Below are 25,036 nucleotides of genomic sequence, written 5' to 3' on the forward strand. Positions count from 1 at the left end.
GTAATCAAAGTTTCCACCTTAGGACACTAGAAGAAGAAGAACAAACTAAGTTCAAAACAAGTAGAATAAAAGAAGTAATAAGAATTAGAGAAGAAATCAATGAAATGGAGAACAGGAAATTAATAAAGAAAGTCAGTACAAACATAAGCTGGTTCTTTGGAAAGATCACTAAAATCAAGAATAGCTAGACTAGGCTTCCCTGGTGGCACAGTAGTTAAAAATCTGCCTGCCAATGCAGGGGACACGGGTTTGAGCCCTGGTCCGGGAAGATCCCACATGCCGCGGAACAACTAAGCCCGTGCACCACAACTACTGAGTCCATGAGCCACAACTACTGAGCCCCACGTGCCACAACTACTGAGCCCCACGTGCCACAACTACTGAAGCCCATGCACCTAGAGCCTGTGCTCCACAACAAGAGAAGCCACCACAATGAGAAGCCTGTGCACTGCAACGAAGACTAGCCCACCACTCACCACAACTATATAGAAAGGCCGCCTGCAGCAGTGAAGACCCAATGTGGCCAAAAATAAATAAATAAAATAAACTTATTTTAAATAAATAAAAAAAGAATAGCTAGACTAAGAAAAAAAGAGAGAGGGAACAAATTTCTAGTATCAGAAATGAAAGAGGGGATATCACTACATATCCCGTGGGAATTAAAGTGGCAATAAAGGAATGCTATGGACAGCTCTATGCCTGAAATGTGATAACCTGGATGAAATGGACAAATTCCTTGAAAGACACACTCTGCCAAAACTCACACAAGAAAAGGTAGACTATCTGAATAAGTCTATATTCATTAAAGAAATCAAAGCAATATTTAATAACCTTTCAAAACAGGAAGTACCAGGCACATATGGGTTCACTGGTGAATTCTAACAAATGTTTAATGAAGAAATTATACTAATGTTCTGTAATCCCTTACAGAGGACAGAGGCAGAGGGAATACTTCCTAACTCATTCAATAAGGCCAGCTTTACCTTAATACCAAAATGAGACAAAGATGTTATAAGAAAAGAAAACTGCAGATCAATATCTTCCATGAACATGGATGCAGAAATCTTCAATAAAATGTCAGCAAATTGAATCCATCAACGTGTAAAAAAGATTATACACAACCAAGTGGGATTTATCCTATGTATGCGAGGCTTGCTCAACATTCAAAAATCAATTAATGAAATCCATCACATCAACAGGCTAAAGAAGAAAAATCATATGATCATATCAATAGATTCAGAAAAAGAAGTTGACAAAATCCAACACCTGTGCATGATAAAAACTCTCAGTAAACTAGGAGTAAAAGGGGAACTTCCTATCCTTGATAAAGACTATCTACATAAAACCTACACCTAACACCATACTTAGTGGTGAGAAACGTGATGCTTTCCCACTGAGATCAGGTACAAGGCAAAGATGTCCCCTCTAACCACTCAAGATGAATCGTACCTCAGTTTTTACCCCTATCTGATTTAGATGATATTTAGTTAGACTTTGGGCTTTAGACTTTATAGTTGATGTTGAAATACATTAAGACTTTGGGGACTGTTTGGCTGGAATTAATGTATTTTTCAAATGAGAAGGGCATTAATGTTGGGGTGCCAGGGACAGAATATTATGGACTGAATGTGTGTGTCCCCTCAATATTGATATGTTAAAGACCTAACTAGCCCCCAATGTGGTGGTATTTGGGGATGGGGCCTTTGGCAGATAATTAGGGTTAGATGAAGTCATTAGAGTGGGGCCCTCAGAATGGGATTAGTGCCCTTACAAGAAGAGACACCAAAGAACTTACCCTCAAAATCTCCCTGTACACACATGAAAAAGAGGTCATGTGAGTACACAGCTAGATGGCAACCACCTATAAGGCAAGAGAAGAGTCTTCAGAATGAAATCTACCTTCCCAGAATCTTAATCTTAGACTTTTCAGCCTCTAGAAGTAAGAGAAATAAATTTCTTTTGTTTAAGCTACCCAATCTTTGGGATTTTGCTATAGCAGCCCAAGCTGTAGGATATGTGACCTTGAGACTTGTTTCCTGGTCTAAAACAGGAGTACCAAGCAAACTCACCTGACTGTTGTATGATATAATTAAGAATTTAAGGGTATAAACTATGAAACTAGATTCTCTAGATTGAGTCTCTATTTCATAATTTTATAACTATAAATATTAAGGCAAGTCAGGTAAACTACTTCTCTCACTTGCTTCCTCATCAGAAAATTAGGCATTATAGTAAAATCTTCCTCATAGCATTGTTGTGGGAATTAAAGGTGTTAGTAGTATCTATTATAGTGTTGTGCTGCATTGTATGTGCTCAATAAATGGTCTCTAAGCCAGTGTGCATTCAAATAATACTCATTTTCTCTACTTCACTGTATCTTTACATGTTCAGCTTTTGTAATTCATCCCTCAGCCTCTGACCCACTTTCTTTAGCTTCCAGCCTGCAGGGTCCTCAAACCCAGCCCTGGTCCTAAAGTCCTGGAGCACCTCTAGTCCTGGCAGGAGATACCTGGCAGCTGCAGGGTGCAATTAAAATGCAAGAAAGAATCGTGGGAAATATAAAAAAGGGAAAAACTGGAGTTACCTCTGATCTTAGTTTGCCTACTAATTAGCAAAGTAATTAAAAAACACATGGGCTAAGCTGACAGATCTATGCAGTGTTGGCATTCTGAGTGGCATCTTCCTGTGGTGAGGAGGGATGATTGATGGCCCCGTCATTCCCTTCTTTTGTTTTGAAAGCTCTGAGCTGCTTTGGGCTATGGCAAAGATACTGCGTGCATCTTGTTTGTTTGTTTGTTTTTTTCTCCCATGGCAAATGCACAGATCTCAATGTCTGGCCCAAGAATTTCGGCTGTAGCAGTAATACTTCCCTGCTACTTGGTAATTCGCAAACCAGGAAGACCTTCAGATACGTAACTTTAATTCCCACAGCAGCCTTGTGAGATTGGCAGGGTATACTTTCCCCATTTTACAGATGAGGAAATTGTATTCTATTCCAAATAGACTGTGACCTAGTTGGGAGAGTAGGTCATATTATATTTATATGTGAATCTCAAACATAGGAACCTGTCTGGGGAATGCATGAATGAATCAGTGAGTACATGCAGGAGGCACACAGATGTCTCAGAGCTGGTGGGTGGCAGACGTGTGTGTCCAGTGGCCGGCTGTACTGCGGGCTCTACCACTGACCAGCTTTGCGACCATCAGTGAATGACAAACTGTCTGATGAGACCTTTGCGGAGGTTTAATATAAAATTATTAGAAAATGCCTGGGACATAGTAACTGCACATTAATGCTAGCAGCCTTGATCTTCTGCTTTCTACTCTATCTGCTTTCAATACTTACTGATTTTAACCAGCAGTGGTGGCAGCTTGCCTGGTTTGGAACATGCACGAATGTGATGGTGAAATGTGGAAATATCTTGTCAGTAAAGAGAGGAATTTTGATTTATTAACTCATTGTGATCCAACACATGGTAGAATATGCAATTGACCATAATATGTAAACTACCTCATTCAAATTAAAACTAAATATTTTAGACCCTGTCCTCATTTGGCATAAATGAGAAAGAGTGTATATGAAGTGCCTACTGAAAGGTAGCAAGTAAAATAATGCTTTCCACATATATGCTGTCATTAATCTATTCCAGCCTAGAAAATAGGCATTACTGACTCTGATTTGACAAATATGTATATCACAGGTCAGAGAGGATGGATGATGTTCCCAAGGCAAATGGTTAGATGATGAGGTTGATACTTAATCAGAAGTGTCTTTGCTTCTCATGCCAACATGCACATGTACACAAACATGGAATATGTGTGTGCATATACCTACTATATAACAGTGCTTACTTTTAAGTTTTTGTCGTCTTGAGCTATTTCAGTTATTGCCATAAAAATAATATTAGATGTTTTCTTAATTTTGTTCACTGGGTTTCATGCTTCATTTTTTTCTAAGAATAATATATCCCTGCAACAAGTATATGAAAATACTTTAATATGGTTATATTCTGTAAAAAAATGTATAATGGATTAGCTAGTATGGTTAATAGAATAGCCTTAGGGCTATTTCTCTTCACTCATATTCTTCTGAGCGTCTCCCTGTGTCCTGCTAAGTTCTCATCTACATGACATGATCTTATTAATGTAGGATGGGGCCTAGAAGAAGGCACTGCAGTCAAGGAACTTACGTAGCTGGAAGGCAACAAATACACCCTAAGAAGCTGGTCAGAGGCAAGGATGTACAGATCAAGAAAGGAAGTAGAAGAGGGATGCTGTAGAGGTCCCCTTTACTGTGTGGATGGTGTATGAAGTGGACATAATTGCAGCTCTGCTGCTTGCTGGCTACACACCCTTAGGAAGGATACTTAACCCTTTTTGAGCTGCATTTTCTTATCCTCTAAAGGGATGAACAAAATGAAATGCATATCACAGTGTTGTTTTGAGGATTGTATATGTCTAATGTACAAAATCAGGGTTCAGTAAATGTTATCTATTTTCACTGTTTTTATTATCAGCAAATTTAAATATTTACAGTTTATTGCTGAGGAAAATAGGGTAAAAAGAAGGGAAATGTTCAAATTCACAAAGGTAGAAAATGGTAGAGCTTTCATAATACGTGAGTCTAACATTTGACTTAGATACCATTTTCCATCTTATCACTGTCTGACATACTACATAAGCTAGTTATTATCGTTTAGACTTTCTCAGTCTCCTTAAAAGAGTATTAAGCTCCATTAGGGCAGGATTTTTTTCTCTCTTTTTTCATTGCCTTACCTTTAGTGGCTGGAAAAGTGTTAGGCAAGTAGTAGATACCCAATAAATATTTGCTAGTTTAATAATAGACAGATGTACAACTTATTAATGGTAGAAAATAAAGACAAGTTCATCTTATTGTTTAGGATAATCAAGGTGAGATTTTATAGAAGAAATGTGGGCTAAAGAGCAAAAAGGCATTTCTGGCAAAGACTAAAGTAGGTGCAAAACTATGAGCCCATGCATGGACTTGTGCATGGATGAAATGTAGTTTTCATTAGGGAAGCCTAGAAAGATCTAAGGTTAGCAAACGAAAGAGTCTTCATATTTTGATTTTCAAAATGTGTAGTTCTTGCAAATAATAATAATTGTTCACCTGACTGATCTGAAACTAAAAAATTTTCAAAGACTGTTTCTCCAAAATTGAATGTGAAATTTTTTTTCTTTTTTAGTGTTAAGCAATTGACCATCCATCAATAATGTTTTATGAAACAAGAGATGGTAGAGCATATTCAGGCCCAATATTTAGTGAGAGAAGGCATTTACTTAGGCAAGGAACTAGAGCAGAGCTGCCCTCTTCACCACACCAGCTTTCCACCTACACCTGGCGCCTTTTCTTCCCCTGAAGGAGACTTGATCTGCCCATTAGACATGCAACAAAGAGCTAGCCTGTGGAGCATGCATTCATATTCATAACTCAGGTCTCCTGGAATTGCTTTTTACATTTCTTTCATTCTGGGAACTCATGGTAACAAGGACCAAATAACCAAGCAGCACAAGTGAGACTGATATGTGGGTCCTTGATTCAACCTTCTCCAGCCCTGCCTGCACACTGCTGTCTGGTGGTCTTTTTAGCAAAGTAATAGGACTATGTCACTTCCCTTCTTTAAAAACTTTCAAAGGCCCATATCCTCTATAGAATAAGGTATGAGCTTTTTAAAAATTTTTCTTATTATGTAAGGATCTGAATTATCTAGCCCTCCACATTCAGATTATTTTTCTTTATTTTTCCATAAATATATTTTTAACAGACTTATGGTGGTATAATTTACAAACAACAAACTGCACATGTATAAGGTATATATTTTGATAAGGTTTTCATCTGTGTATATATCCTTGACAGCATTAGGATAATAAAAATAATGAGCATACCTCCATCATTTCCAACAGCTTACTCATGCCTCTTTGTTATCACTCCTTCTGTCCTCATGAAATGACTGAGAAGCTTTCTTTCACTAAAATGTAGTTTATATTTCCTAGAGATTTGTATGTGTTTACCATTTCTCTCTTTTCCCCGGTTCTCTCTTTTTCTTTCTTAGCTGACAAATAGAACTGGAAAAAATATACTGTTAAAACAGCTTACACTGGCTCAGAATTATCAAATGTTTACTTCTCTCTGTACTACGTCATGTTGGTAGCTTATAATTGGACATAGAGGTAGCATTTACTTCCACAGAAATCAGAAAATGCAACAAATCATAGCTCTTTTTAATAGAGTGTTATGGGTTGAGCTGTGTCCCCACAAAATTTATAGGTTGAAGTCTTAACCCAGAATGTGACTATATTTGGAGATAGGGGCTTTATAGCATGGACCCTAATCTAATAGGACTGGTGTCCTTATAAGAAGAGGAGATGAGGACATAGACACATACAGATCATGTTAAGACACAGCAAGAAGACAGCCATCTGCAAGCCAAGGGGTGAGGACTCAGAAGAAGCCAGCCCTGCTGATATCTTGATCTCAGAATTCTAGTCTTAGCAACTGTGAGAAATTTAATTTCTGTTTTTTCACTCACCCAGTCTGTGGTACTTTGTTATGGTAGCCCTAGAAAATGAAAACAGATGACAAGTCGTTCAGATTTATCAGCACATCATTGCTAAAAACCCTTCAAAGGGTATTAAAATGGCTCTGATACTAATAAAGAACACCTAAAACTTTAAAAACAATAATAGTTAACATTTATTGAGAGAGAGCTTGTTTTATGTCCACTGCTCTGCTTGAGGTATGCTGTCACAATAATGACTGTCCTACCTCCCTCTATAATGGGGAGGGTGGGTGGGATCTGAGGGGGTAGAGGTAGGAGTGCAGGGAGTGAGAGCAGAGAAATAGAAAAGAAAGAAAATGGGTTCTTACACTTTCTTTTTCACTCACTAGCTGTGCAATGTGAGACTATTCACTATACTCTTTAGTCCTCATCTTCCCTACCTATAAAATGGAATTGTGTGATTTCATGAGGTTGGTACCACATGTACCTACAAGTCCACTCATCTTTTGTCTTTAAGTCCATGTTTCCATGATTTTACACAAGGGCGAGCTCTTAGTATTACCTGGTACAGGTAGAGGGCATAGTCACTGCTCTCATGGAGCTTACATATAATTGAAAAATAAATAAACAAAAATATTTTATGGCCATACCTTGGAAAGTAACATGAAACAAACACATTATCAGTTATAGAGAAAAGCAGCCTTTGGATTCCCTTCCTTGACTCAGTGCACATTTAACCAGCTCTCCTCCTCCTTCAGTAACCAAATCTAGTACCAATCACAAGAAAGGCAAGGTAGTTTCTTTCATTCTCTTGAGAGAGATCACTGTCATCTATTGCCTAGTTTCCCAGATTGCATTTGTGCAGCAGTCATCTCCCAGAACAGTAGTTCTTGGTTGCTCCACTGGGTTGCAGAAATATGGCCTATCTCCACTCCGTTGCAACCATGACCCCAGCCTCTGGGATCACCACAGTTCTGCCAGAAGCAAATCTCCTTCTTTTTCAACTACACACCACTTCTCTGAATGATGTCTACCTCAATTCACAGTTTCATTCCATGTCAATTATTTTAGAAATCGCCTGGTTGGAATACATTCTACAGGTATATATATATATATATGTATTTATATATTTTTTTCTCTTCCTTTTCTTCTGATTTTATATTGGTTAAGCCTGGCTCTGAAACTAGGTTACTTCTGATGAGCCTCTGGAATTTCATCCAGAGCTTATTTTAGACTGCTGAGACTATGAAATTGAACTCCAGTCTTGTGAGAACCGCCATTCCCAATAGAATTTTTAATAGTTTTATTTTGGGTCAGATGCAAAAAACTTCTGAGGACAGCTTGTCTGTCAGCATCAATTCTGGTTTAATACTGAGGGAGAATCACAAACATATATTTTTAATGGAAAAGACATTATGAGTCATCTAATCACTCTATCAACGTATCAATCCTTCATTTTCTACCACGTGCCAGGCACTGTTCTATACTGAGGGAGAATCACAAACATGTACTTTTAATGGAATAGACATTATGAGTCATCTAATCGCTCTATCAACATATCAATCCTTTATTTTCTACCATGTGCCAGGCACTGTTCTATCTCTTCATTATACAAAAATAATTGTGCCACCATCATTCCTTGCAAGTAAATAAAACATATTAGAAGTATCAGATGTATAAATAATCACACGACTATGTGTATGTGCCCTCTTGTACAACAATGAAGGGATTCCTTATCTATAATGTTTGGATGAGTCAAATAAGACTTCACAGATATATGCCTTAACAGATATTGTTATTAGGTTAATAGTATAATATAGAAAATAGGATATGTAGCATACTATCCTATTTTACGGCTGAGTACCAAGAAAATCATTATGTAAAGGCATGAGAATACCATTGGTGTCAAGAAGACCAGGGTTCAAATCCCAACTCTGCCATTTACTGATATAATACCTCTCAAATTATGTTGCATTATTAGTAAAATGGTCTTCCCTCCCACAATACATTGTGTCATTATATCTCCAGAAAGTGGAAAAATGAGGTCCAATGGGGTGGCAATGTTGTACAACTATTTGGGATACTATTCACAGGCCACCTCAACTCTTTTTGGTACTGAACATGCTGCAAAGTGTGTAACTGCCTTTCACCTCTCTGTTCAGTCAGAATGTTTTCCATCTTTGCCATTGATTCAATTCACTCTTGTAAGCCACCTCTCCATAGCAACTCATCCCCTCATTCTCCTTGGCAGATAAGGCTTTTTTCTCACATTCGTTGGGAATATAAGGGCATTTTGAGACCCATTCATGCAATACTGGAAGCATATAACTTGAGAGAGCTAAATTCTTGTTCTTTTTCCCTGTGACGGTGTACACGTTGTAGTAGATTGCATTATTGGCAATACAACACTATTATTATAGCTTAGCTGTAAGTCTTGAAACCAGATAGAGTCCTCCAAATTTTTCTTCTTTTTCAAACCAGTTTTGTTGTCTGACTTCGTTGCATTTCTACATAAATTTTTAAATCAGCATGTCAACCTTTACAAAACATATTGATAATATTGATTGGTATTGCATTGACTCTGCTCCTATATTAAGTTGAGAAGAATTGACATTTTAACAATTTTAGTCTTCTAGTCCAAAAACATGATATATTTTCCATGTGCTTAGAACTTATTTACTTTTAGCAATGTTTTGTAGTTTTCAGTTTGATGTCTGATGCATATAGATTAATGGAATAGAATAGTAGTTCCAGAAACAGGCCAACGCATACACGTCAATTAATTTTTGACAAAAAATGCCATGTTAATTCAATAGGGGAAACAACAGTCTTTTAAATAAATGTTTATTCAGCAACTATATATTCACAGGAGAAATAACTTTTTCAATTCTTAATTCACAACATACGGAAAAAATTACCTTGAAATGGTTCATATACCTAACGATAAGTGATACAGTTGTAAAACTTCTAGTTGCAAACATGGGAGAAATCTGCAATCTTGCAGAATCTTGTGGCAAGCAGTACTTTCTTAGATAGAACAATAAAAGCATAAGCCATATAAAAATGGATGAATTGTATTTCATCAAAATTGAAAACTTCAGCTCTTCTTAAGCCATGGTCAGGGGATGAAAGACAATCTGAAGAATGCAAGAATATATTCTCAGTCCTCATATCTAATAAAGGGTTTGTATCCAGGAATAAAGAACTCTTTCAACTCAATTCTAAGACAGTCCAATTAAAAAGTGGGCAAAACTTTCAAACAGACACTTCACTAAAACATACTAATGGCCAATAACCATTGCTCATTAAAAAAAAAAAAGCTTAACATTATTGGTCATCAGGGAAATACAAATTAAAACCACAATGAAAAACCACTATGTATCTACTGTAATAGCTGAAATCCTAAAAAGCCTGACAGTACCAGTACTGGTGAAGATGTAGAACAACTTCAACTTCCGCACACTGGTTTCATTAAGTAAAATAATACAACTGCCCGGGAAAACTGTTTGACAGTTTACTATAAAGTTAAGTATACACTGAGCATATGACCCTTTGATTTCATTCCTCTCTGTTAATGAATACCTTCTATAGATCCATTCTGAGTATCAGTCACATTTCCTTGACTCCTTAGAACTTCAGGCAACACAATGGTAGTGTCAGAAAGACACTAGTGTTTGCTTTCTGTGCTCCTTTTTCTTTTTTGCTGCTTGTCCTAAAAAGAGAAAACAGCTGCTAATGGACAAATTAATGTTAGCAATTTTAAAAAAAAGCCAGTGAAAATGCAAATATTTTAGCAAACTTGAGAAAATAGATTAAAACTGGTCTCATGCCACCAAAAGTTCTATGCATTTCTTAACCTCCTGGTTTTCTTTTAGAACAATATGGTAAACATTTGTCTTGTTTTGAGTTTTTCTTTTCTAAGAGAAACTTTTATTTTCTGCTGAGATGATGATTCTTTTTCTTCTTCTCCTTCTTCTTCTTCTTCTTCTTATCCTCCTCCTCCTCCTCCTCCCCCTCCCCTCCCCTCCCCTCCCCCTCCCCCTCCCCTCCCCTCCCCCTCCCCTTCCCCCCCCTCCTCCTCCTTCTTCTTCCTCTTCTTCCTCTTCCTTCTTCTTCTTTTCCTCCTCCTCCTCCTTCTCCGTCTTCTCCCTTCCTTAGCTCAGTGCTCACTCACTTAACCAGCTTTGATAAGTGATGGATATGTTTATAGTCTTGATGTTCATGATGGTTTCATGGGTGTATACTTATCCCCAAACTCATTGAGTAGTATCCATTCATATGTACAGCTTTTTTATATGTCAATCATAACTCAATAAAAACAAAACAAAAAAAAAAACAAAAATTTTATCTTTTAGAAATACCTATTAAAATATTTAAGGATAAAATGATATATCTCCAGTTCCCTTCAAAATAATATGAAATGGGAAACAGGTGAAGATAGATATAAAACATGGTTAGTTACTAGTTGATAACTATTGAATCTGGATGAAGTACATGGTAAGTAATTCTCTCTAGTTTGTGTATGGTTAACATTTTCTATAATAAATCTCCTGAGTTCTCAAAAATATATACAACAAATAGCCTTTAATATTAAGAAAAAAAAGAAAAAGGCTTCATAAAGGAGAAGAAACTTGAAAGGTCGATTTGAAGGATGTGACCAAGGATAAGAGGAGAAAAGAGGACTGAGAATCTCTGGGAAGACACTTGGTTTGCAGACCCAATATTTGGCAGCAGCTTCAAAGCTTCCTTTTTCTTATTTGACAGGCTCTTTAAGGGCAGAAGATGTGGGGAGAAAAAGCAAAGAGAAAGGAAATATGGTTAATTAAGGAGTTGTGAGGACCTTGCAAAACTACCTGCATCAGAAATCGGATTAAGCAATGTGTCCTTGAAAAATGAGATCATATTCAGATGAGTATAGCCAGATGACAGAAAAATCCTCAGTAGAGTAATTAAGAGAATGGGTTAATGAAATTACAGAGTCATTTAAAGTTACTTAGGAAGTGTGTAGTATACTAGACACTGCCAAAAACAGAAAAAAAAAGAGAACAGGTATGCTAAACACATGCATGTGCATATATGTGTGTGAACACACACACACACACACACACACACACACACACACACACGCACCCATACAACTCCTTCTTTAGTTCTCTACAAGATAGTGGATGCCCTCAGATCATATCTACACTTTATTTAGTCTCTAGTTTGATGATATTCCTTGATGATAAGTTCAGAACTAGTAACAGGCATTTCTTCTTTATTATACACATTTTCTCAAAATTTTGCTTTTTTATCAAAATTGGAAATCAGTGTATCTTCAACTATTGTGTGAAAGAATTTAAATATTTTAAAAACAAATTTTGCTAAGATTAAATGGGTTTTAAATTCATCTTTTCATTTTTCAAAGCAGAATTTATTTGAATTTGAATTTTCTTTCTTTACATTTATATAGTGGAATATTTTTCTGGGCTTGAATCCCAGCATCTGTTTAGTAAGTCACTTAACCAAAGTGTAACAATGATTTTGAGAGGTTTTATTTTTCTTTTGTAATCTTGATGTATCACATATGATGACTTTTTTTAGTGTGGAAAAAGCTGGCAAGTAGGAATCAGGGAGGGAATGAGAGATGCAGGAGGAAGTGAATGAGGGCAAAAGGATGGAAGAGAGCGCAGGATCCCTAATATGTTAAAAACGTAATCCTAGCCAGGTGTTCTGAACGTATCTTTTTTGGTGTGTAAGCTGGATCAATAAGGTATTTATGATTTGAATATCATCATTCCCATTTCACAGATGAGTAAAATGATTTCAGAGATGTAAGTCCATTATCATATACAGTAATAGTGACAGTCAAAATCTGAAATCAGGTATGCCACTTTGAATCCATCCTCTCAGCCTGCTTTTATCAAAGTTAAATGAGCTCTTTGTTTATTATAAACATTATTTTCCCGACAGTAAAAATATGTAATTAATCAGACTAACAATAGGAATAATCTATAAAGATTCCACTTTCTCCTGCTACTTCTATGAGATTTCATGTCCTGATTTGTGAAATGAAATGATTTTAAAGTCCCTTTAAACATTAGAATTTTATAATATATGACTCCAAAATTTTGTAAAAAAGAATCTGACTGTTATTTTGTGTACCTAGTACATCTATAGGAATTAATCATGGTTTTTTGTCACCCAAGATATAATCAAGAAAACTTATGAAGCACTATAATATTCCAGGCTATCTGCCACTTCCTGGGATATAAAGATAAAAGACATTACCACTGCCTTTCACAAGTTCATGGAGAGTTACAGTGAGAAGAAGAAAAACAAAAAGCAAGTAAAGAAACAAGTGCAATGTCATGGGATCTCAGAGAAATAGTGACAATGCCTACCTCCAATTATCTTCAGGTTGCCATTAAAATTAAATATTTTAAATATTTAAATATTTCATCATAGAAAGTTTTTGAAATCCGGTGTGAGTTTTATATTTACAATGTATCTGCATTCAAACTGGCCCCATTTCAAATGCTCAGTGGCCATATGTGTCTACCAGATTGGACAGCACAGCTCTAGAAGTTTGAAATTATGTTTACCATAAAGTAATAGAGAAGCTCTATTATTAAAAAGGTCTAATTATTTTTCCATAGTGATAAACAAAACTATGTCATGTTCCCACTTGTTTCTTGAGTTAATTAAAATTTTCTCCTACTTTAATAATAACGAGGCAACCATTATTGGGAATGTACTTCCAAACTCATGCACGAACAACAAGAGACTGTATTATGGTCAAATGTTAATGAAAGCCTAGATTTAGGAGTCGCTAATATATCTAATATGGTAGTCTTTGAATTCTATTCCATTAGGCACAGTGATAAAGAAATTCGATGACCAGTTGATGGAGCAAATTTAAAAAATAAAAATCACACTTTATTGTCAGCTCCTGCTTCCTTTCTTTCTCCTCCATTTGGTGTCTCCAGATCCTACTGTTGAGATTTATTCATAGATCCCACCAATATTTCTAAGCCAGCAACAGTTCCATCTCAGGCTGTAATACTGGGCAAACACATAACGTATATGCAATAGTCTGGTAACCTTCCCAGTACCACCTATCAAAATCTCACATACCATTATTTCATTATTAAGTTATTTGAAAGAATATGGTATTATTTTCATTGTTATTATTGCCATTACTATTATTATTATAGTAACATGATGACACATATAGTTTGGGAGAATTGTCTTTTGCATAAACTGTACACTGCTTGTAGGAAAAATTTTCTTCACTCTGGCTTATTTTCCAAATACACCCTGCAGTTCTTCACTTTCATGCCTGGAGATTCAATTGAATCTCCCGTTGCTAACTGATGAGGCTTGGGGGCCCAAACATGTATCTTTCTTTCCCTCCCAAATTTGAAACCAGCTAGAGAACAAGTCAGATGAGGATGGGGCCCTCATGATGGGGTTAGTGCCCTTAGACAAAGAAGAAGAGACATCAGAGAGCTTGGTCTCTCTCCTTCTACCATGTGCGGACACAGCAAGAAGGTGGCCATCTCCAACCTAGGAAGAGAGCTTTCACCAGGGAAATGAATCTCCCGGCACCTCGATCTCAGATTTGCCTGCCACCAGAACTGTGAGAAACAAATTCTTGTGGTTCAAACCACCCAAGCTATGTTATTTTGTTATGGCAGCCTGTGTTGACTAATATACCTTATATCCACCCCCCACCCCTTCTCTGAGTCTCAGTTTCATCATCTATAAGGTGGATATCAGACACTCCATCCCACCTTCCTTGTTGGCTTGTATGGAGGAACTGAGAAACTAATAAGATGATGTCCTAAAAATTGCTTTGCAACCTGTACAAAAGCTATTATAAGTAAAAAGACTGACTGTCAGTACTGTTTCAGTGTCTCTTGTTTTTCCTCTATGGAATTTCCATCTTCCCAGGCTTGGCCATCTGCTCAGTCCATGGTCACTGCTTATCAAAGAGTGCTAGTAACATTAAGGTAAGATGATCAGTGATCATGGCATAGATTAAAGAGCTGCAGTGTCACCACTGGGAAGTATTCTTGCCAAGCATTGTTGTTTAAACTGAATTAGCATCCCATGAGCAGTAGGAACACAGCAGAGATTCCACACAAGCCATACATCAGTGGAGACTATCAGCAGACCTGGGTCAGAAACAACCCTACACTGATAACCCTGCATGACCTTGGCCAAATCACTTACCCTCTCTGAACTTGAGTAGTAAAAGCTGCTAAATTGTATTAATAGGAGCTCTTATCTTACAAGCCTGTTGTGGAAAAAAAAATCCTCTGAAGCCCTGACAATTCCTTTATTTCATGGTGAGGCCCAGGAACAATGCTCTAATGGGAGAAAGGGGAGGAGCCGGCAGTAGCCCATACCCTGGGGAGAGCTCTGGGGCCAATGTCAGTGGATGCAGATCCAAGGCAGGATTTTTCTGCTTACTGCTGCATCATTCAATCACATCATTTAAAAAATATTATTAATTCCTTTTGGTGCTGGGCATACAATATACAAAATATACAAAGTTCTTATCCTCATGAGATAAGAACATGAAGAAATAATGAAGAAATATAAGAAAAAGAAAATGAAGAAATATATCAAATATTCTATACAATCAGATGTAACAAGTACTATGGAGGAAAATAAAGAGATGATGAAAAATATATAAATGATGTGTGAAAAGGAACCTTGCTGGATCGGAGGTAAAAGCATTCTAAGAAAGGAAAAGCCAGTGCAGAAGCCCTGGCAGAAAAGGACATGATGTTTATGAAGAAAAACAAGAAAGCTGGTGTGGCTGGAGCAGAATGTGTGAGTGGGATTGTGCCGGGAAATAAGAAAGTGAAGGCAATCAACTTCAAGTTCATCAGCTTTGGACAGCTTATTATACATTTTACACTTATTTCTGCAGAATCTTGTATGTTACACCTAACTGACTGGGATTTTGTCAGGATAACATGAAATAATGTATGTGAAAGCACACTGCATCCTGAAATTACAAGAAACCTTTTAAACGGTAAGAAATCAGCTGTACATGCCTCCTGGATGCAGTTTCATTCTTTCCTGATGAATAACGCACCAGCTACTCTTCTGCTCCTACCCCTTAAAGTCTCTGAAACACCTTGCAAAAGTCATGCACATTCTCTGAATTAACTCAAACTTTTGCCCTGAATTCTTAACTGAGATAATAGACACAAAGCTTTTAGAAGAGTACCAAGAACATCAATTTTAGCCACTATTATTATTTTCCCATTACCTTGTAAGCTGGTCAAAATAAGAACAAATGGAATTTGCAAGATCCGTGCTTTGGAATCTCTCCCTAAAGAGATGAGTGGACACTGGACTAAATGTCTTTATATTTCTTCTCCTCAGTGATACAATCAGAAAGGAAACAGACATTCTTAAATCAATTATGATTACATTTCTAATAAAGGATGAGAACTTCAAGAAAGTATTTTCTGTGGAGTCCCAGTATTTTTCAATGTATTTGAGCAAATCTGGTTCCTACTGCTCATGGGATGCTAATTCAGTTTAAACAACAACGCTTGGCAAATCTTAACTTGAAAGTAAAAAATGAATAAAGAAAATGGGGGGAGTGCTGGTTATGTATATGATTATATATATATATAATTCTTAGTATTGCACAATTTTTTAAATTGAAGTATAGTTGACTGACAATGTTATATTAATTTCAAGTGAACAGCATAGTGATTCATGATCTTTATATATTGCATACCATACAAAGTTATTATAAAATATTGACTGTATTCCTTGTGCTGTAAATTACATCCCTGTGGCTTATTTATTTTATAACTGGTAGTTTGTACCTCTTAATCCCCTTCACCTATATCACCCCTCCCTTAATACCTCTCCCCTCTGGCAACCAATAGTTTATGACTCTGCATCTATGACTGTCATCTCTCATCTATTTTTGTTTTGTTATATTGTTCATTGGTTTTGTTTTTTAGACTCCACATGTAAGTGAAAACATATAGTATTTGTCTGACTTACTTCAATAGGCATAGTACCTCCAATCCATTCATGTTGCTGCAAATGTCAAGATTTCATTCTTTTTATAGCTGAGTAATATTCCACTGTGTATGTGTATATATATATATATATATATATGTGTGTATATATATATATATATATATATATATATAGACCACATCTTCTTTAGCCATTCATCTGTTGATGGATGCTTAGGTTGCTTTCATATCTTGGCTATTGTAAACAATGCTGCTATGAATATTGGGGTGCATATACCTTTTAAATTAACATTTTTGTTTTCTTTAGAGGAATACCCAGGAGTAGAATTGCTGGATTGTATAGTAGCTCTGTTTTTAATTTTTTGAGGAACCTCCTTACTGTTTTCCATGGTGGCTGTAACAATTTACATGCCCACCAACAGTGCACGAGGGTTCCCTTTTTTTTCACATCCTTGCCAACACTTGTTATTTCTTGTCTTTTTTTTTTAATAGATCTTTATCAGAGTATAATTGCTTCACAATATTGTGTTAGTTTCTGTTGCACAACAAAGCGAAATCAGCCATATGCATACACATGTCCCCATATCCCCTCCCTCTTGAGCCTCCCTCCCATCCTCCCTATCCCACCCCTCTAGGTCATCGCAAAGCATGGAACCAATCTCCCTGTGCTGTGCTGCTGCTTCCCACCAGCCAACTATTTTAAATTTGGTAGTTTATATATGTCGATGCTACTCTCACTTTGCCCTAGCTTCCCCCTCCCACCCCATGTCCTCAAATCCATTCTCTATGTCTACCTCTTTATTCCTGCCCTGCAACTAGGTTCATCAGTACCATTTTTCTTTTTTTAGATTCCATATATATGTGTTAGCATATGGTATTTGTTTTTCTCTTTCTGACTTACTTCACTCTGTATGACAGACTCTAGGTCCATCCACCCCACTACAAATAACTCAATTTCGTTTCTTTTTATGGCTGAGTAATATTCCATTGTATATATGTGCCACATCTTCTTTCTCCATTCATCTGTCGATGGACACTCAGGTTGCTTCCATGTTCTGGCTGTTGTAAATAGTGCTGCAGTGAGCACTGTGGTACATGTCTCTTTTGAATTATGGTTTTCTCTGGGTATATGCCCAGTAGTGGGATTGCTGGGTCGTATGGTAGTTCTATTTTTAGTTTTATAAGGAACCTCCATACTGTTCTCCATAGTGGCTGTATCAATTTACATTCCCACCAACAGTGCCAGAGGGTTCCCTTTTCTCCACACCCTCTCCAGCATTTATCGTTTGTAGATTTTTTGATGATGGCCATTCTGACTGGTGTGAGGTGATACCTCATTGTGGTTTTGATTTGCATTTCTCTAATGATTAGTGATGTTGAGTATCCTTTCATGTGTTTGTTGGCAATCTGTATATCTTCTTTGGAGAAATGTCTGTTTAGGTCTCCTGCCCATTTTTGGATTGGGTTGTTTGTTTTTTTGATATTGAGTTGCATGAGCTGCTTGTATATTTTGGAGATTAACTTTGTCAGTTGCTTTGTTTGCAAATATTTCCTCCCATTCTGAAGGTTGTTTTTTCGTCTTGTTTGAGGTTTCCTTTGCTGTGCAAAAGCTTTTAAGTTTCATTAGGTCTCGTTTGTTTATTTTTTATTTTATTTCCATTACTCTAGGAGGTGGGTCAAAAAAAGATCTTGCTGTGATTTATGTCAAAGGGTGTTCTGCCTATGTTTTCCTCTAAGCGTTTTATAGTGTCTGGCCTTACATTTAGGTCTTTAATCCATTTTGAGTTTATTTTTGTGTATGGTGTTAGGAAGTGTTCTAACTTCATTCTTTTACATGTAGCTGTCCAGTTTTCCCAGCACCGCTTATTGCAGAGGCTGTCTTTTCTCCATCGTATATTCTTGCCTCCTTTGTCAAAGGTAAGTTGACCATATTTGTGTGGGTTTATCTCTGGGTAATCTATCCTTTATCATTGATCTGTATTTCTGGTTTTGTGCCAGTGCCATACTGTCTTGATTACTGTAGCTTTGTGGTATAGTTTGAAGTCAGGGAGCCTCTTTCCTCCAACTCTGTTTTTCTTTCTCAAGATTGCTTTGGCTATTCGGGGTCTTTTGTGTTTCCCTACGAATTGTAAAATTTTTTGTTCTAATTCTGTGAAGAATGCCATTGGTAGTTTGATAGGGATTGCATTGAATCTGATGATTTCTTTGGGTAGTATAGTCATTTTCACAATATTGATTCTTCCAATCCAAGAACATGGTATATTTCTCCATCTGTTTATGTCATCTTTGATTTCTTTCATCAGTGTTTTATAGTTTTCTGAGTACAAGTCTTTCACCTCCTTAGGCAGGTTTATTCCTAGGTATTTTTGTTGCAGTGGCAAATGGGAGTGTTTCCTTAATTTCCTTTTCTGATTTTTTGTTGTTGGTGTATAGGAATGCCAGAGATTTCTGTGCATTAATTTTGTATCCTGCAACCTTACCAAATTCATTGATTAGTTCTAGTAGTTTTCTGGTGACATCTTTAGGATTTTCTATGTATAGTATCGTGTCATCGGCAAACAGTGACAGCTTCACTTCTTCTTTTCCAATTTGTATTCCTTTTATTTCTTTTTCTTCTCTGATTGCTGTGGCTAGGACTTCCAAAACTATATTAAATAAGAGTGGTAAGAGTGGACATCCTTGTCTAGTTCCTGATCTTAGTGGAAATGCTTTCAGTTTTTCACCATTAAGTATGATGCTTGCTGTGGGTTTGTCATATATGGCCTTTATTATGTTGATGTAGGTTCCCTCTGTGCCCATTTTCTGGAGGGTTTTTATCATAAATGGGTGTTGAATTTTGTCAAAAGCATTTTCTGCATCTATTGAGATGATCATATGGTTTTTATTTGTTAATGTGGTGTATCACATTGACTGATTTGCGTATATTGAAGAATCCTTGCATCCCTGGGATAAATCCCAGTTGATCCTGGTGTATGATCCTTTTAATATGCTGCTGGATTCTGTTTGCTAGTATTTTGTTCAGGATTTTTGCATCTACGTTCATCAGTGATATTGGTCTATAATTTTCTTTCTTTGTGATATCTTTTTCTGGTTTTGGTATCTGGGTAATGGTGGTTTCGCAGAATGAATTTGGGAGTGTTTCTCCCTCTGCTATCTTTTGGAAGAGTTTGAGAAGGATTGGTGTTAGCACTTTTGTAAATGTTTGATAGAATTCGCCTGTGAAGCCATCTGGTCCTTGACATTTGTTTGTTGTAAGATTTTTAATTACAGCTTCAATTTCATTACTTGTGATAGGTCTGTTTATATTTTCTAATAATTCCTGGTCTGGTTCAGTCTTGGAAAATTGTACCTTTCCAAGAATTTGTCCATTTCTTCGTGGTTGTCCATTTTATTGACATATACTTGTTTGTAGCAGTCTCTTATAACCCTTTGTGTTTCTGCAGTGTCAGTTGTGATTTTTCCTTTTTCATTTCTAATTTAATTGATTTGCATCCTCTCCCTTTTTTTCTTGATCAGTGTGGCTAATGGCTTATCAATTTTGTTTATCTTCTCAAAGAACCAGCTTTTAGTTTTATTGACTTTGCTATTGTTTTCTTCGTTTCTATTTCATTTATTTCTGCTCTAATCTTTATGATTTCTTTCCTTCTACTGACTTTGGGTTTTCTTTGTTCTTCTTTCTCTAGTTGTTTTAAGTGTAGGGTTAGATTTTTTATTTGAGATTTTTCTTGTTTCTTGAGGTGAGATTGATTTGCTATAAACTTCTGTCTTAGAACTGCTTTTGCTGCGTCCCGTAGGTTTTGGGTCATCGAGTTTTCATTGTCATTTACTTCTATGTACTTTTTTATTTCTCCTTTGATTTCTTCAGTGATCTCTTGGTTATTTAGTAGCACACTGTTTAGCCTCCATGTATTTGTGTTTTTTACAGTTTTTCTCCTGTAATTGATTTCCAGTCTCATAGTGTTGTGGTCAGAAAAGATGCTTGATATGGTTTCAGTTTTCTTAAATTTTCCAAGGCTTGATTTGTGACCCAAGAGGTGATCTATCCTGGAGAATGTTCCATGCGCACTTGAGAAGAAAGTGTAATCTGCTGGTTTTGGATGGAATGTCCTATAAATATCAATTAAATCTATCTGGTCTATTGTGTCATTTAAAGCTTGTGTTTCCTTATTAATTTTCTGTTTGGATGATCTGTCCATTGGTGTAAGTGGGGTGTTAAAAGTCCCCTACTATTATTGTGTTACTGTTGATTTTTCCTTTCATGGTTATTGGCATTTGCCTTATGTATTGAGGTTCTCCTATGTTGGTTGCATAAGCATTTTTAATTGTTATATCTTCTTCTTGGATTGATCCTTTGATCACTATGCACTGTCCCTCCTTATCTCTTGTAACAGTCTTTATTTTAAAGTCTATTTTATCTGATACGACTATTGCTACTCCATCTTTCTTTTGATTTCCATTTGCATGGAATATCGTTTTCCAGCCCTTCACTTTCAGTCTGTATATGTCCCTAGGTCTGAAGCGGGCCTCTTGTAGACAGCATATATACGGGTCTTGTTTTTGTATCCATTCAGCCAGTCTGTGTCTTTTGGTGGGAGCACTTAATCCATTTACATTCAAGGTAATTATCGATATGTATGTTCCTATTCCCATTTTCTTAAATGTTTTGGGTTTGTTATTGTAGGTGTTTTCCTTCTCTTGTGTTTCTTGCCTAGAGAAGTTTCTTTAGCATTTGTTGTAAAGCTGGTTTGTGGTGCTGAATTCTCTTAGCTTTTGCTTGTCTGAAAAGCTTTTGACTTCTCCTCCGAATCTGAATGAGATCCTTTCTGGGTAGAGTAATCTTGGTTGTAGGTTTTTCTCTTTCATCACTTTAAGTATATCCTGCCACTCCCTTCTGGCCTGCAGAGTTTCCACTGAAAAATCAGCTGATAACCTTTTGGGGATTCCTTTGTATGTTATTTTTTGTTTTTCCCTTGCTGCTTTTAATCTTTTTTCTTTGAATTTAGTTTTTGTTAGTTTGATTAATATGTGTCTTGATGTGTTTTTCCTAGGGTTTATCCTGTATGGGACTCTCTGTGCTTTCTGGACTTGGGTGACTGTTTCCTTTCTCATGTTAGGGAAGTTTTTGACTATAATCTGTTCAAATATTTTCTCAGACCCTTTCTTTTTCTCTTCTTCTTCTGGGACACCCATAATTCTAATGTTGATGCGTTTAATGTTGTCCCAGAGGTCTGTGAGATTGTCTTCATTTCTTTTCATTCTTTTTTCTTTATTCTGCTCCTCTGCAGTTTTTTCCACCATTTTGTCTTCCAGCTCACTTATTCGTTCTTCTGCCTCAGTTATTCTGTTATTGATTCCTTTTAGTATATTTTTCATTTCAGTTATTGTGTTGTTCATATTTGTTTGTTCTTTAGTTCTTCTAGATCTTTGTTAAACATTTCTTGTATTTTCTCAATCCATGCCTCCATTCTATTTTTGAGATTCTGGATCATCTTTACTATCATTACTCTGAACTCTTTTTCAGGTAAATTGCCTATTTCCTCTTCATTTATTTGGTCTTGTAGGTTTTTACCTTGCTCCTTCATCTGGGACATATTTTTTTGCTGTCTCTTTTTTTTTTTTTCCTATGGGATTGTTTGCCTGTTTTACTGGTTGTTTGGCCTGAGGCTTCCAACACTGGAGTTTGTAGGCTATTGGGTAGAGCTGGGTCTTGGTGCTGAGTTGAGGAACTCTGTGAGACCTCACTCGGATGAATATTCCCTGGGCTCTGAGGTTCTCTGTTAGTCCAGTTGTTTGGACTCAGAGCTCCAACTGCAGGAGCATTGACCCTACCCCTGGCTCATGATCCAAGATCCCACAAGCTGTGTGGGATGGCAATTAAAAAAAAAAAAAAAATAACAAAGTAAAAAATAAAATTAGACTAGGAAACTAACAGATATGTTAGAAAGAATATAAAAATAAAAATATAGATGAATCAACAACCAAAAGGTACATCAGTACCACAATAGTAAAAAAGAGGAGGAGGGAAAAGAAAAAGAAGTGGGGGGTGGAGGCCTTGGCTGTGGAGGCCGGGCACTAAGCAAGGGTGAGGTTTGGGCAGTGGGCGTGGCCAATGCTCAGGACCCACAGGACTGGAAAAGGCCCTGGGGGCTGTGGGGGGTGGGGCTTAGGCTCAAGGAACAGGAGGGGTCCAGGCATGCCCCCCACCCCTGGTCTCAGAGGACAGGGGACCTCACCTGGGAGCCTAGCAGGCTTCCTGGGCTCGAGTACATCGGGCAAACGCCCTCCCCTCCTCTCCTCTCCTGCTCCTCCAGTCTAGGAGGGCCCCTCCCACCTGCCTCTCCAGATCTCCCCAGCCTCCTTCCTATGCCCCCAAGGACCCACACGGCCTGGAGGGGGCTTTGGGAGGAAGGGGACTGGCCTGGGAGCTCAGCAGGCTCCCTGTGCCCAAGTGGACGGGTCAATCGCCCTCTGCTCCTCTCCTGCTCTTCCCAGAGGGCCCCTCCCGCCTGCCTCTCCTGATCTCCCTGGCCTCAGGGGCACTGATCCTCTCTGGCTGCCACTTCTCCTCACCCCTCAGTCCCCCTGCATCCTACCGGTTCACTTTGGGGTTCCTCCCATCTCCTTGGGCATCAGAGTCCCCCACCAGCGGCTGGCAGGCGCCCTAGTTGTGGGGAGACTCTAACTCCACGTCTTCCCACACTGCCATCTTGACTCCACCTCTCTCTTGTCTTTTTGATGATAGCAATTCTGACATCTGTGAGATGATACCTTATTGTGGTTTTGATTTACATTTCCCTGATGATTAGTGATGTTGAGCATCTTTTCATGTGCTGTTGGACATCTGTATAACTTCTTTGGAAAAATGCCTATTCAGGTCCTCTGTTCATTTTTAAATCCAATTGCTTTTATAATATATTGAGTTATATGAGTTCTTTATGTATTTTGGATATTAACCCCTTATCAGACATACTGTTTGCAAATATCTCCTCCCCTTCTGTAGGTTGCCTTTTTGTTTTGTTGATGGTTTCCTTTGCTCTGCAAAAAGTAAATGGAAAGACATTCTGTGTTCAAGTATTGGAAGAAATAATATTGTTAAAATGCCCATGCTACCCAAAGCAATCTACAGATTCAATACAATCCCTATCAAAATATCCATGGAATTTTTCACAGAACTAGAACAAATAATCCTAAAATTTTATCAAACCACAAAAGACCCCAAATAGCCAAAGCAATCTTGAGAAACGAAGAACAAAGCTGGAGGTATCATGCTACTTGATTTCAAGCTATACTACAAAGCTATAGTAATCAAAAGAACATGGTACTGGTGCAAAAACAGACACATAGAGCAATGGAATAGAATAAAAACCACAGAAGTAAACCCATGCACATATGGTCAATTAATGTATAACAAAGGAGGCAAAAATATATGATGGGAAAAAGACAATCTCTTCAGTAAGTGGTGTTGGGAAAACTGGACAGCTACATGTTAAAAAATGAAAGGTGGACCATTTCTTACATCATATACAAAAATAAACTCAGAATGGATTAAAATTTAAACTTAAGACTTGAAATCATAAAACTCCTAGGAGAAAGCATAGGCAGTATGCTCTTTGACATCAGTCTCAGCAATATGTTTTTTGGATCTGTCTCCTCAGGCAAAAATAACAAAAGCAAAGATAAACAAATGGGACCACAATTTGTTTTTGACCTAAGAATAAACTTATGATTCTCTTCCAGCAACATAATTCTCCAAAAAATGAAATATCATTGTATTGATGTCTGAATTTTCACCATCAGTATGTGTTTTTGATGTATTTGAAAGTACATTTTATTAATAGAAAGAAAACTGAAAGGTTACTTTGGTTTTAAAAATTAATATTTAAAGCATTAATATAACAAAGTTAACTCTGGTTCTTGTGCTTTTGAATTCACAAATTTAATTTACAAATCATTTTATTTTCTATTTATAAATACAGAATATATTAACAAAACTTTTAAGTCAGCCTTTACAACTTAATTAAAGTCCATTACATGTTTTAAACTTTATAAATTTAATGTGTTCATTTATTTTTAAAATTTTTTTTATTTTTGGCTGTGTTGGGTCTTTGTTGCTGCGTGCATGCTTTCTCTAGTTGTGGCGAGTGGGGGCTACTCTTTGTTACGGTGCATGGGCTTCTTATTGCGGTGGCTTCTCTTGTTGCGGAGCACGGGCTTTAGGTGCACGGGCTTCAGTAGTTGTGGCATGCAGGCTCAGTAGTTGTGGCTTGTAGGCTCTAGAGCGCAGACTCAGTAGTTGTGGTGCACAGGCTTAGTTGCTCCATGGCATGTGGGATCTTTCTGGACCAGGGCTCGAACCCATGTCCCCTGCATTGGCAGGCGGATTCTTAACCACTGCGCCACCAGGGAAGCCCTAATATGTTCATTTTTAAGTACTTCAATTCTCTTTTAAGCTAAGCTTCCCAAACACTTAACCAACTTCTATAAATTTAATAAATCAAAATTGTAAGATGT

The sequence above is a fragment of the Balaenoptera ricei genome, chromosome 17 (assembly GCF_028023285.1).
Source record: "Balaenoptera ricei isolate mBalRic1 chromosome 17, mBalRic1.hap2, whole genome shotgun sequence".
NCBI lineage: Eukaryota > Metazoa > Chordata > Mammalia > Artiodactyla > Balaenopteridae > Balaenoptera > Balaenoptera ricei.